Here is a 14864-nt window from a genome sequence, read left to right on the forward strand (position 1 = left end):
CCTTAAACTTCAAGTTAATGCATGCTCCTCTGCCCTAGTTAGAAAAGCCATCATGACAGCAGAGAGAACTGTGTTTGTGCATACATGTTCATGTGTGCACATGTGTCTTGTTAGGGGCAGGGTGAGGGAAGGCAAGCTAGAACCCAGGAAAAAAAAGTCCGCAGGATGGATATCATCCATCTTCCCTGCCACCCTGGTCTGTGCTCTCTTACTATTAATTCCCAGCTGGATTCAGCCAGTGGGAGTGGGGGCAGGGCCTACCTAGGAATGGCCAGAAAGAAGGAGAAGAATGAATTGCTCCACTTAGGGTTCTATGGATCACATCAGCTGACCTTCTGACATGAGGTCTGGGGTTTCAAAGTAACTACTCCTTGCCCCATCTGTCAGGATCAGTAATGGGAGATGCTTGACTGCTATAGCCCCACATAATGGCACCATGCTACTGTTCCTAGTGTGGAGATGCCATCAACCTCCTAAGGGTGCCAGGACTAAAACAGAGACTTCTGAACATTACCTAACTAGATACTACCCAGTAATTACTATGGCTCTAATGCTGTGTTAAGACAGCCTTGCATCTAATATGACAAAATTGCTCTAAAATATTCCAGGACTGTTTGGACTGAATAGTGACATGTTTTAGGGATTTCCCCTGCCCCTCATCCATAAACTGTCATTATCTGTGATAAAGCACACAGAACAGAAAATATTTTGCAGCTTAAGTGATCCTTTTAGAAATAGTAGTAAATCAGAGCCAGATACCAGTGGCTCATATCTGTAATCCTAGCTATTTAGAAAGCTGAGATCTAGAGGAACACAGCTTGAAACAAACAAAAAAAAAGTCTGTGAAACTCCATTTCCAATCAGCCTGTAAGATGTAGGACTGGAGGTGTGTCTCAAGTGGTAGAGCACCAGCTGGAAGAGCTTGAGTCCTTGAGGTCAAGCCCAGGACTAGCACAAGAAAAGGGAGGGGAGGAGAACTGAGGGAAGCGAGGGACACAAATAGCTGCCCCACTGGAGCATTTGTGAGGAAAGGATAAGCATGCTGAAGAAGCAGGGAAGAGCAAAAGGACAAGAGACTGCTGATGAGACACCGTTGGGTAAAACCTTCTGAGAACTGACTTTCTCTCCCCTTGCTAAATATCCAAACACCATATTGGTCAGTATCATATCACTTTTTCCTTCCTAACAAATATTCTGGAAGCTGATGTAGGTCCATATGAGTAGGTACAAAATGTACAATGTTATTTTAGGAGAAAAGTATTTTACTATTTTCCTATACAGAGCTAGTCTTTCTAATGTGGCTATTTTTCTTGTGGCATCTTTTCTACGTGGTACTCCTGGTATACTGGGTTATTTATGGCTAATGACTGACTCTGGGGAAAATGTAAGTAGTGGCTTTTTTCAAACTATTAGAATAGGAATATCTGTTTAGTTTTCAGTCCCAATTCTGTCCCACTCTTACCATAGGCTACTGTCCTTGAGTGGTTAACAAGCTACATAGTGCTGTTAAAAAAAATAAACTATAATAAAATCTTAGGCAAGACAAGAGAAGAGGGCTGCCACAGAAGCAAAGTAGATTCTAGCATAATATTTTTATCACGGAGAATACAACATGTTGCTTACTCTTTGCTATTGCAGCACTTGCAAACACACCCTGTTGTGTGGTCCTGGGAATGAGAACTATTTTGATTGCAGGTGCTGCTGGAATTTGGGGTCATCTGTTCCCAGGGGCTAAAAAATTAACTGAAAAGGCCAGGCTGGGTGGAGGCACAGCCAAAACATGGTCTGTCTTAACTCGAAGCACAAGATTTTAAATTTCACTCGATTATAATGATAGCTTCATTCTTCTTACATTACAGCAGTGGGTGAAAATAAGGAGCTTGCAGCACATTCCTCATGGCCTTACTCAGAAGAGCGGACCACACATAGAAAAGAGGTACGACTACATCAAACGTGTCTATTTGACCTTAGAATCACAGTAGAGAATGAAAACACTCCCCTTTGTGTCTTTAAATGTTTTAAATATCCTGAAGTCCTAGCATCAACCAAGAAACTCGACTTTATTCCTTTTTTGTTGTTGTTGTTAAGCTTAGGAGACATGGACCCAAACCAAAATTTACTATAACTTAATTAACTCCAGATTCTACTTGCCATACCCATTTTGAAAGTAGATTTGCTGGAATCAGAAATGAATTTTCTTTTTTTAAGTTCTTTAAAAGACCTCTAAATACTCTGCTTCTCCAAGAACTTCAAAGTGAATCAGATACAAAACACAGGCCAGAAAGCCAATGGCTTTCCAACCGCACCATAAGGAACACACTCAACAGATTTACTGTGGGGGGAAAAATGAGATTCAACTAATCTCTGCTTAAATTCTAGGCTGCTGGATCAGCTCTCCTGAGAAAGTAGATGTGGCCCCAGACTCGGCATCTCATGCATCTGGTCCAATCCACACTAAAGCCAGCTGTTCACTAAGCTGCCCTGGGCTGCATACTCAGACCATTCTGAACTAAGGACTATGTCCAAAAATGATAGATAAGGCACCCAATCACAGAAGGCCATCAGCTCCATCTCACTCCCTTAGTTGAATTTCTCTGGGAAATGGAAATGCTGGCTGACAGCATCACACAAAATGATCAGAAATGGAGGCATAAGGGGCTGGGAAGATGGCTCAGTGGTAGAGTGCTTGCCTTGCATGCATGAGGCCCTGGGTTCGATTCCTCAGTACCACATAAGCAAAAAGAAAAAAGCCGGAAGTGGTGCTGTGGCTCAAGTGGTAGAGCACTAGCCTTGAGCTGAAGAGCTGAGGGACAGGGCCCAGGCCCAGAGTTCAGGCCCCACGACCGGACCCCCCAAAAAAAAAAAAAAGAAATGGAGGCATAAGGAATCATTGAGTGCAGTTGCCTGGCAATCCCATGAGAGTTCAAATGGACGCAGTCTTCTTAGGACCCCAGGGCATCATGAAGAGCCTCAGACTGACTTCTGCAGGCTGGCAGGCTAGAAGGGTGAGGGAAGAAGTTCTCTGAGCAGCCATGGCTTCTAACTGGCATCAGTTTCCAGAGCTGCCACAACCCACGACGGACAGGTGACTTAGACAAAAGAAACTATTTTCTCATAGCGTGGTGACAAGGTGGGAGCAGGGTTTGTTTCTCCTAAGGCCTCTGTCCTTGGCTTGTACACCCTGTGTCTTGTACACTGTGTCTCCTCATCTTCCCACAGGAAGCTGGGGGGAGGGGGGCAGCAGACCCGGCCTAATCTCCTCTTCTTAGAAGAATACCATTCAACTGGATTGGGACTCACCTTAATGACCCTTAGCTTAAACTTAAGTATCTTAAAAAAAAAAAGACCCTATCATCAAATATACCTCCCTCCATTCTCACACACTAGGAACAGTTTCAGTTTTAACATATAAATTTGGGAAACCACAATTCAGTTCATAACCCTGCAGGAACCACTGCCAAGGTAAGGCTATTACCATTTGTTCTTATCAAAGCCATACGCTAGACAATATGCAGAAACACAATTCTCAGTTGTTTGAAAATGGACCTTTACTTTTCAACAGAAAGAGTTACATAGTACAACATCCCAGTACCATTGTAATTGTTTTTTGTTTTTTTGCCAGTCCTGGGGCTTGAACTCAGGGCCTGGGCACTGTCCCTGACTGTCTTTTGCTCAAGGCTAGCACTCTACCACTTGAGCCACAGCGACACTTCCAGCTTTTTCTGTTTATGTGGTACTAAGGAATCAAACCCAGGGCTTCATGCATGCTAGGCAAGCATTCTACCACTAAGCCACATTCCCAGCCCCTACCATTCTAATTTTAACTACCAAAAAAATATCCATTTTGCCATCTTATGAACTATTTCATTTTGTGCCATCATGAAAAAGTCTTTTGGGGGAAGGGAAGACACTCGGCTAAGCAGTGATTGACAGACCATATTTCACAAGCAGCTTGTACTGTGACAACAATCCAACACAAGGAAAAACCAGGGCATCCACTTGGCATTCATCATCACGGAAGGCAAGTGTAAGGGAAGTCATTCTCACTTGCTGCTGTGCGCCTCGCCACGTTCACTCACTTCTTTGCAGCAAGATTTTCTTTTGCTGCATTAATCTGAACTGCTGTTCCCAATATCACACTGGTTCGATCAATGACCATACTATTAGAGATCAAGGCTTCTTTTGAAACCAGATATGTGACCAAGGGTATCATCTGCCAAGTGTAATGCTTGCAAATGATCATCAAATCCCTTAAAATAATAACTTTATCTACATGAATGCCTTCTAACAATTGATGACTTTAGCTCTGTCCTCCAAATACTTGCTGACAATTTCCTCCATCACAGGCATGACAAAGGTGCCACAAAAATAAATACTATAGAGTTGGGTGAGTTATTTATCAGTCTATTTTAGAAAATAAAATTTCTGAAGACCTTCTAACACTAGAAAACTCACATTGTGCTCTTTTTTTTTAATGAAACACCAAATTTTATCTCTTAAAATCTGGATAGATAAGGGATGTCACAATGGGTTTATTATATAGACCATTACTGCCTATATTCTCATGGTCACCTTCACATTTGTTATTAAATGTGAGTGTCAAAGTAGTATCAAAATCATGGAAAAGCAAACACACCAATTTCCAAACACACTTATCTCAAGTTAAAAAATGAGGCAGGAATTGTTATTAGAAGAGCTTAGAGTTTTCACTTTTGACCTGTGACCTTTGTCTAGGAGTTTTAATTAAGAATAAAACAAAATCTGGACAGAGAAGTCAAAAGCTACTTAGAAGTCCCCCTGGTTTTATCTGTGCATCAGTCATATCTTCAAGCCCAAACAACACTCCTTATTAGCAATCAAAACGAGGAGCCTCTCAGGGCCAGCTCCAGCTCTGTGGTCTGAAAAGCAAACATGGTTCTGGCCAAAGCTGCTTTTACAGCAAACAAACTGAGCAGAAATGTACCTTGAGGCACACTGCAGTATGATGGCCTCTCTGTCCTTCAGATTACATTTGTAGATACCCTTTTCCTTATTATTTCTCAATTTTATGGGTTCTTTTGGTTGTTTGTTTTTTGTGCAGTACTGGGGAATTAAAACCAGGGCCTCATGCATGCTAGACACTTAGCTATATCCCCAGAGCACAATGTTTTAATCAATAAACTTCCAAGGATGTTTACTTGCCTAGCAAAGATTTTGCCACTTTTCACACAAATAATATCTACTTCTTCTGCACTCACAGAGCATTAGTGAAATTAAAAATGTACAATAGGGGATTTTTTTTTTTTGGTTGTAGGGCTTGAACTCAGGGTCTAGGTGCTGCCCATGAGCTCTTTTGCTTAAAGCTCTGAACCACAGCTCCACTTCTGGTTTTTGAATCATTAATAGAAGATAAGTCTTACAGGAACTTTTTTGTCAGGGCAACCTTTGAACTGTGATCCTTAAATCTCAGCTTCCTGAGCAGCTAGGATTACAGGCATGAGCTACTGGCAACCAGCCAATAGGGGATGTTTTTAAAAAACATTCAGTAGTTTTATAAAATACACAAAGGCATACAGATACCAAATGGTTTATAACGATACTGTCCAGAAACTCTGGTTTTTCACTCTTGCTGTTGTTTTTCAAAAGAAAATGTGGGGGTGCCGGGAGGAAGGGATGGGATGGGAAGGGGAAACAAAGGAGGAGGCTACAATGCTTGATAAGAAATGTACTCATTATCTTGCCCATGTACTCCTCTGTACAGTATTTTCACAAAAAAGAAAATGGAGGCGGGGCTTGGAATGTGGCTTAGTGATAGAGTGCTTGCCTTGCATGCATGAAGCCCTGAGTTCCATTCCTCAATACTATATAAATAGAAAAGGCTGGAAGTGGCGCTGTGGCTCAAGTGTTAGTGTGCTAGCCTTGAGCAAAAGAAACTCAGAACAGTGGCAAGGTCCTGGTGCTAGGACTGGCACCAAAAAAAAGAAAGAAAGGAAGGAAGGAAGGAACGAAGGAAGGAAGGAAGGAAGGAAGGGAGGGAGGGAGAGAGAGAGAGAAATAGGGGCTGGAAATGAAGCTCAGCAGCATAGCCCTGGGTTCAGTCCCCTGCAAAGCATGCACATGTGTGTGCGTATACACACACAAACACACACATACACACACACACATAAACACGAAGAAAAGAAGAAAATAAATATAGAAAATGAATGAAAAGTTTTCAAAATACTAATGGTTATACTATATTAAGAGAAAAAATGTACATGCTAATGTATATACTTTACACACACACACACACACACACACACACACACACCAAAATAAATGGTATTTTCATGATTTTATATATTTTTTCATTATGTGTATCTCATAAATCTTTGAGACTCACCACATACACAGAACTACTTTATTGTTTATAAACATGCTACAATGAAACTGTTTATACAGATACCTTGTTTTAAGTAAAAATATTTATAGAACTGCTATAATTTTAATTTCTGAAATACACAGCCAAACCACTCTCCAATCACACCTAGTTCAGAAGAAAACAATCTCAAACAGAAGTCCCTTTTCTGCACAAAAGTTCCTAAACTAACCTACTTTGTCGCCAATGGCATCATAGAACTGGTAGACAACCCACCGATGGCTGGCTAAGCCATAGCTTTTCTCCACAATACAGGTTCCATAAACCAAATGAGAATATTCTTTATTTTTACACCTAAGTCATTGCATTTGAAAGGGAAAAAAATCCAGATTTAAATTTAAATGAGTGGATGTAAGCTTTAGACAAAATCATATGACATCTCCAATCTCTGATGATAAACCAGGGTAACACGGTCTCTCTCACACACACATTACCTCTGTGAGGACTGAAGGAATTCCATTCTCCCTCCTTCAGCCCCACCAAAAGCTGAAAAGATGCTTAAACCCTTAGCATCCAAGATATGGTCAACAAACTGTCATTCTCCTCAGAAAGGCTTTTACTCTGGCTGATTCCCTAGAGAAGGATTTTTTTCATTCTATTCCTTCCAGCACCTTCTTCAGCAGCATTCCACACAGGATACATTACCATGTGCACTTGGGATTTAACTGAATTGCACTGAACTAAGTACTATAACTAATTCAACATCTCCTGTCACTCAGAAGTTAATGCCTTCTCAAGACCACAGTCATTTTCTTTCTTCTTTTAAATTTTATTTTATTGTAAAGATGCTGTACAGAGGGGTTACAATGACATGAGTAAGACAATGAGTACATTTCTTGTTGAGCATTGTTACCCCTTCCCTTGTTGTTCTCCCACTATCCCTTCCCTCCCCCACCTCCCTCAGTCCTCCCCACACTGAAGTTGTAAAGTTCATTTCCAATATACTGTCTTGTGAATATCATTGTTACAATGGGTCATCCTGTGTCCTTGTTTCAGCATTTTGTTATCCCCCTTTCCCTCCCCAAATTAGACAAGTGTATATACAAGATGCAGGATACCAAAATCAAGTACACTGACAACAGGGAATAGCCTATAGGGGGAAGAATATAAAAGGAAACAAAAAAAAAATCGCTTAGTACTTTAAAAATAACAACAACAAAGAAAGAGCTCTTGTGTCCATATCTGGGGGTTCATGTCACTTAGCATCATCTTTATGGTCATATGTACATACATAACTTTTAAGCTTTTCTGCTCATCTGGTAAAATTATCCTAGACATATACTAATTATTGCAAATGAGGGAAACCATGGGACCTATATTTCTTTGTGTCTGGCTTACTTCACTTAATATGATTTTTTTTTCAAGTCTTTCCATTTCCTAACAAATGGGATGGTGTAATTTTCATGGTCATTTTCAATCCTATCTTAGAATCCTTGGTCTAGGATCTCAAGCTGTGGTTAGAATTTCAGACATTTTATTTCTGTGATAAGTCTTGCTAAAGTCACTAATTACTATGTACTTACACACTTTAACCAGAAAAGTCACAGCAGTAACAACAATCTGCAACTTTAAGCATCCTCAAGATAATTCCCCTTATAAAACCAGCAGGAAATAGTTACTTAAAGTTTGTACTTTGTTAAACTAAAGGGCCTCACCAATAACAAAAACTATTTTCTTTCCATCTCAAAAAGAACACAGTAAGCAGATTGAAAAATAATTCCTTTAATGCAAGTTAGCCTAATACTACTATACATTATTTTTTATATAAAGTACTAATTTAGAAACTTTATGTAAAAGCATTCCTGAGGCTTTTTATTTTTGAATAAAATTAGAGATCAGTAATTATTTGGGCAGATGATAATTAAATTTGAAGTTCCAGTTTTAAATAGTTATTGTATCATAAACAGACCTTACTTGACAATATAATCCAAACTTAATGCTTGTTCTTAAACCAATCATTACATTAACATATACAACACATGTCTATATGTCAATCACATATGGAATCTTTGAAGATTTTTTAAAGGAAATCTGTTATTTCACAGATTAACATAAAAATGTAAAAACAAGAAAATATCCAAAGATGGACTATTCTAAATTTGATGAATATACTTCATACATCTTTATTGCAAACTGAGACAAAAATGTGGGTTCTACTAACGAAAGCAAGTTCTAAACACTCTTTGTTCTTGAATTGGTTCAGGAATTAACAAGTTGATAGGCTTTTGCTTCATTTACAGTCAAACTAGTACAGTCTGGAATATTCACAAATACAATTTTACCATAACTTAAACTTCAGTGGTTTATTCTTTCTGTATCCCTGACTTTAGTGCAAAAAGATTTCTATTCAAAGTACAGGGCAGTAAGCAGGTTATCCTCACCTGAGCCATGTTTGTTTCAACTCTCAAACACAAGACCAACACTATCTTCCTAAGATAATGCACTACACTCATCAGAGGGTCATTCTGTAATTAGGTTTCAAAGATGTTCTGATCACCAAAAGAAAGAAAAAAAGGAGATTTAAAGGAGTTACTGGATTAAGAAGCATGGCATCATATCTGATTCATAGAGACATAAATGAAAGCTTATCTATGGCTTTTGATTTTAAATGAATGTTAAAAAAATAATTTCACACTGTATTTTTTTTTTATGAAGCAACATTTTCTAGGAAGGGGTTGCTCAGGAAAGCAAAGGGACCAGGTAACAAATGTGACAATTTCCATCAAGGTCCACCCAGGTTAAAAGATTACAAGGAAATCAGGAAGCAGATAAGCTGTCCTAAGAACTGAGCCCTCAGGAACATGTGTCCTTACCTAACAAAACTGCAGAAAATAGTCTGTGAATCTAATAGTGTAATTTTAAGCCCTGATCAAAGCTCAGTAACAGAATCCGCCTTTTGTTTTATTCCAGAGGAAGGAAATGTCTGAATTTCACCAAGACTACATTTAGATTTTTTTATACTAAAAACAAAATTATAACTTTACTAGCACACAAAATAAAACAAGAATCTCACAAGAATCTAAACACTGCAATATAGAGGTGCCTTTTTTAAAAAACATTTCCTTTTATATATATTTTTTTAATTTAATTTTATTTTATTTGAGAACATACTGTACAGAGGGGTTACAATTACATGGGCAGGATAATGCATACATTTCTTACCAAGCATTGCAGCCTCCTCCTTTGTTTACCCTTCACCTCCCTTCCCAGCCTCCCCCCTCCCCCCCTCCTTTTATATTTTTATGCATTCATAATTCTTAGAGTCACAATTAAGACAATACATAAATGTATAGTTTTCACTTTCTAATGTAATTATTTTAATGTTTTCACAATGACCTATTAACAACCTCACAAATACAAAGCTAAAAACAGAATAGTAAGTTTAAAATACAGGTATTATTTTAATTATACTATAAAAGTGTCTAATTTTTCTCTTAATGATATCAAGGATCAAACCCAGGAACTTGCTAGGCAAGCACTCTACCACCGAGTTATATTTCTAGCCTGAAAAATGTCCAGCTTTCACAAAACAGTGGGCAAAAGATCATTTCCCCCAAGGAAGATATGGAAGTGGCTAAGAAGTTTACAGATCGAGTAAATAGGTCAACTATAGAAAAGTAAATTCTATAATTACTATTTTTTCTGTATTAAAAAGTTATATAATAGTGTGATTTCATTGGGAATGCCAAAGTACACAGATCTGTATTTTTCATAGCACAGTCAAGTTTTCAAATCATTGCATACAAATGGTAATGACATTCAGACTAGATAAGAAATAAAGCTATCTCTACTTGCATATGACACATCTGTTATAGATAGAAAGTCACACATAGACTTAAGGAAGTCACACATATAATAAAAACTATCAGTTACTTACAACAAGTTGGACATGGATGCAGGAAACAGGTCATTATACAAAAAGCAATGGAATTTTCTACATATTTTAAATAAATAATCCAAAAATAAAATGAAAAATTCAATTTACAAAGCCAGCAAAAAGAAAAGTATTTACTCAGAACAATATCCAATATTCTTTATAAGTTTTTTAAAAACTCTCAGCAAACTGGGAATAAAGAGGAACATTTCTGTATCTAATATAATGAGAAGAAATCCAAAATGACTTAAAAACAGAGCCACATAAAATCCTGCAAACAAATGTTTACTGTAGCCTTCTTTATAACTGCCTAAACTTGAAAACTATGAACTATCACACAATGGAATATTAAGTAATGACAGGAAATAAGATATCACACACAAAAGGACATAGAGGAATTTTAAGTGAACATTACTAAGTGAATAAAACAAATCTGAAAAGGCTGCATACTATGGTTCCAAGTATACTATTCTGGGAAAAGTAAGCTATAGTGAAGATAAAATGCCAGGGAGTTAGAAGGATGGTAGAGATGAACAGTTAAATCCCCACTGATTTTTAGGACAATGAAATCATTTTGTATGAAAGCATAATGGTAGATGGATGTTATATCTGTCAAAGCCCATACAATATATAACACAAAAAGTAAACTTACTATAGATTATAGACTAAAGTCTATAACATATCAATATTGGCTCATCAATACTAATAAATGTACATATTATCATTCACAACCAACCTATGGAATCAGCCTAGGTGTTCAGTAATGGCTAAACAGATAAAGAACACGTGGTGTACATATACAATATCATATTACTCTACCATTATGGGAGAGAACGATGGAAGAGGTGACATTAAAATGTATTACCATAAATTGACGAATTGAATTGAAATTTTTTTGTACAACTACTATAAGAGCAAGAAAATAAATGGATGAATGAAATTCTGGCATTTGTTGGAAAATGGATAGAACTTAGTACCATAGTGTGAAATATACCAGTTCCACAAAGACAAGAATCACATGCTGCCTCTCATTTGTGACAGCTAGGAAAAAACAACATGCATATACATTAAAAAAGAAGTCATGAAAGTAAGAGAGGGAGTACTATAGAAGTGAATAAGAAAAGACAAGGGAAGTAAGAGAATAAGAGTAACACAGAGGTAAATACAATCAACGCAATTATTTTCTCCTTTTTTTCTTTCTGGTTTTTTGTCCATATATTCTTTTATTGTAAAAATACTGTACAGGGGGGTTACAGTTACATGAGTAATGAGTACATTTCCTATCGAGCATTGTTACCTCCTCCTTTGTTTTTCCCCTACCATCCCTTCCCTCCCCCCAAAACTGTAAAGTTCGTTTTCAACATAGTGTCTTGTACATCTCATTGTTACAATGGGTCAACCTGTATCCTTATTTAAGCATTTTGTTATATCCCTTCCCCTCCCCAAATTATAAAAGGGGCAGGACACCAGACTTAGATACAGTGAAAACAGGAGTTATACTGTGGGGGAAGAACATACAAAAGAAACAAAAGAATCACATAGTGCATTGTAAGTACATTAAAAGCAAGAAAGAAAAAACCACTTGTGTCCCTGTCTTCAGGTTCATTTTGCTTAACATCATCTTATTTGGTCATATGTACATAGCTTTTGACCTTTTTTGCTTGTCCTAGACATGTACTAGTTATTGCACATAAGGAAAACCATGGAACCTGTGTTTCTTTGGGCCTGGCTTACTTCATATATTTTTTTCCAAGTCTTAACATTTCTTTCTGATTTTACTAGCATAAACTGATTGCACAGAGAGGTTTCATTACGATATTTACATGCATGCATAGATAGAACGCATTTTGATCAAATTCACCCCAATACAAGAACATTATATAGATGTATGGAAATGTCAAGATGAACACTCTTACTGTGTACAACTTAATATATGGCAATAAATACTTTTTGTATGTGCCAGACTAATGCAAGATAATAATATTCAAGAAACTGAGTTATATGGAAACTTTAAACTTTCTCCTCAATTCTTCTATAACCTACCCTGAAAAGACTATTTGCTTTAAATTAAGCAAATAATGTAAATTAATTTTTAAAACTAAATAATGGGGCCGGGTGTCAGTAGCTCACACCTGTAATCCTAGTTACTCAGGAGGCTGAGATCTGAGGATCACGGTTCAAAGCCAGCCCGGGGCAGGAAAGTTTGTGAGACTCTTATCTCCAATAAATGGCTCAGAAAACTGGAAGTGGCGTTGTGGCTCAAGTGGTTGAGCACTAGCTTTGAACTGAAGAGCTGAGGGACAACGCCCAGGCCCAGAGTTCAAGCCCCACAACCAACAACAACAACAACAAAAATCTAAATAATGCTCATAAAGTCTACCGTTCAGAAGAGGAAAAAAGTTTTAAATGCATTTGGCACACTGGAATTTGCTCAGGACTGAGCAACTCAGGGTTGTGGAAAGAAGAGCAGCTGCTGCAATTTTCAGATAACCTCTTATTTGGCTGTTCCTGAAACAATTGTATTTACTGTAAATAACAAAATTCTATACCTAGTAATACTCTGAAATTATCCTCCTTATCTGCAATTAGCTTTAACTATGGGCTCTGGAAAGCCTTTCTGTCTTTTACACAAGTAACTGAATTAGATTTTCAAAAATGTTCCCCAAACCTAAACACCATTCTCCTTTGTGACCAGCTCTGTGTCTCCACCACCCTGCCTGGCTTTCCATCCACCTCTGCTCCCTCACAGCTGTGTGCTGCCTCTCCCAGGATCTTCAATGCTGGCAGGTGCCTGAATATAATATGCACAGGGCCTCTGCAGTCAGGGACGATGCAACAGTCCCTTTACACTGAAGACAACACCACAGCAAGGAGCTATTTCCAAGCAGGCTGTTTTAGAAAATGAAATATGAGAAGCTGCTTGTAGGCTAAAGTATATGTGTGTGTATGTGTGTGCAGCTTTCTGTGTATTTGTGTATATGTGTGTCCTCTCTCAATTCTGTCCTCCATCTCCCTACGCTAACTGCTATGTTGACTTAATTCTCATAGTTTTTCCTTACACAGTAACAAACAATTGCCACTAGCAGCTCCACCAGCAGCAGCTCTAGCTTAATGAACTGGCCGTGACTCACCAGGCTTGTCACGTGCCCACAACTCACGCAGTGGAGTCACCTCCCCTGACCACAAGGCTGAAAACCAGGCAAGGCTAAGTGCCTAGTGACTTATTAAAGGAAAGCAGAAGAATAATGAGTGGCCAAGGTCAACAGATAGCCACCACTCTATTGGCTCTCAGTCACTGTGGGTGCCTCCCTCCCTCACAGGCCCTGCTGACAGCTTTTGTGTGTACACGGTGCCGAGTTCCCCACCAAAAAGCCAGGAGAAACCATCTACACATGGAATCTCTCCCTGAACAATGGCCTTCCATAAAATGAATGACTTCCCACCTTACTGCCACTCATGGACTTACGTATGCTGTTTCCTTCTAGTTCACAGAGTGGCTCTTCTGTGTTCGTGCACATATCTATTGTTTTCTGGACATTTCTCTCCCTTTGTCCTCTATGAGTACCTTAACACCGAATGCATGCTACTGAAAATCAGTGTGAAGGTAGCTTCTATTTGAGGGAAAAAAGGAGTACTGACATCTTTCCCAGCAAGATATACACACAGCCAGAAGGACCTCAAGAGAAATGACCGTTTGTGTCTCCCGAGAGTACCAACGTAAATGTGTACACAGTTAGAAGTAGCATAACCCTATGAGGGCTGACATGTCTTCCCTCCAAAATAAACCAAGACCATTAAGGCAGTGCTGTGCTGTCTTCTCTGAGAGAGGAGAGGAACAATTAGAAGACAGCACAGAAGATATGAAGAAAAGGAAAGAAAGAGACAGGAGGCACTACACCAAATATACTGCCAGGATATATTGCCAATGTGATGCTGAGAATCTTTCAATTAATGGGGAAACTACTTAGGGTGGTCCACAATACAACATTTTGTTATTTTGTACTTTCTTTGGAATGTCTTATACCAACCTGATTATGCTTAAGTTATCTGTCTGCTTTTCACAGGACCTTTCTTTTATGGATTTTCCAACCAGCAAAGGTTTCTGTTCCACGGCTGGGCAGGTCCGACCACAGCATGCTTGGCTAGAGATCGTAGCTCACCCAAAGCAGCTCCAACCTGGAGGGGCAAAGGCCAGAGCCATTATAAGGATTCACGATTCACAATCTCTCTTTCTCTATCTCTATCTGTGTATCTATCTCTCTGTCTTTCTCTCTCGCTCTTTCTCATACATGATTGAAAGGATAATCTCAAATACCTTCCAGAAGTTTAAAATCATTAATGAACAGAGACCACAGCCTATATAGCATCCTAAAGACAAGTTCAGGCTCTTCTGGGAGTAGGATTGAAGTATTTAACAATTATTGAAAAGATTTGCCTGAATGATGAAGTTCTGTTTGTGGAAATTTTTAAAGCCAGATGTTTTAATTAACCATGGAAAACAGGCTATAACTAAAATTTCTTGAACACACTGATCTGCCCATGGAAAACCACAGGAATGTTCTGGCAGGCCTCAGTCTGAATTCTTAGGACACG

The 14864-nt window shown here is 38.5% G+C and overlaps 1 protein-coding gene across 5 annotated transcripts in view; it reads right to left on the reverse strand.

Annotated features, from left to right (window-relative positions):
• The window catches only part of Apbb2 (amyloid beta precursor protein binding family B member 2), a 275577-nt gene that overhangs the window by 206185 nt on the left and 54528 nt on the right, over positions 1–14864 (reverse strand). For all 5 annotated transcript variants that reach the window (XM_042677999.1, XM_042677998.1, XM_042677995.1 and 2 more), the window contains exon 2: positions 14300–14447. The gene's annotated coding sequence lies outside the window, so the exon portion shown is untranslated. The remainder of the gene's footprint in view (positions 1–14299; positions 14448–14864) is intronic.

Source organism: Dipodomys spectabilis, unplaced genomic scaffold, assembly GCF_019054845.1.
Source record: "Dipodomys spectabilis isolate Male_0828 unplaced genomic scaffold, ASM1905484v1 ptg000043l, whole genome shotgun sequence".
In the NCBI taxonomy this organism is placed as follows: domain Eukaryota; kingdom Metazoa; phylum Chordata; class Mammalia; order Rodentia; family Heteromyidae; genus Dipodomys; species Dipodomys spectabilis.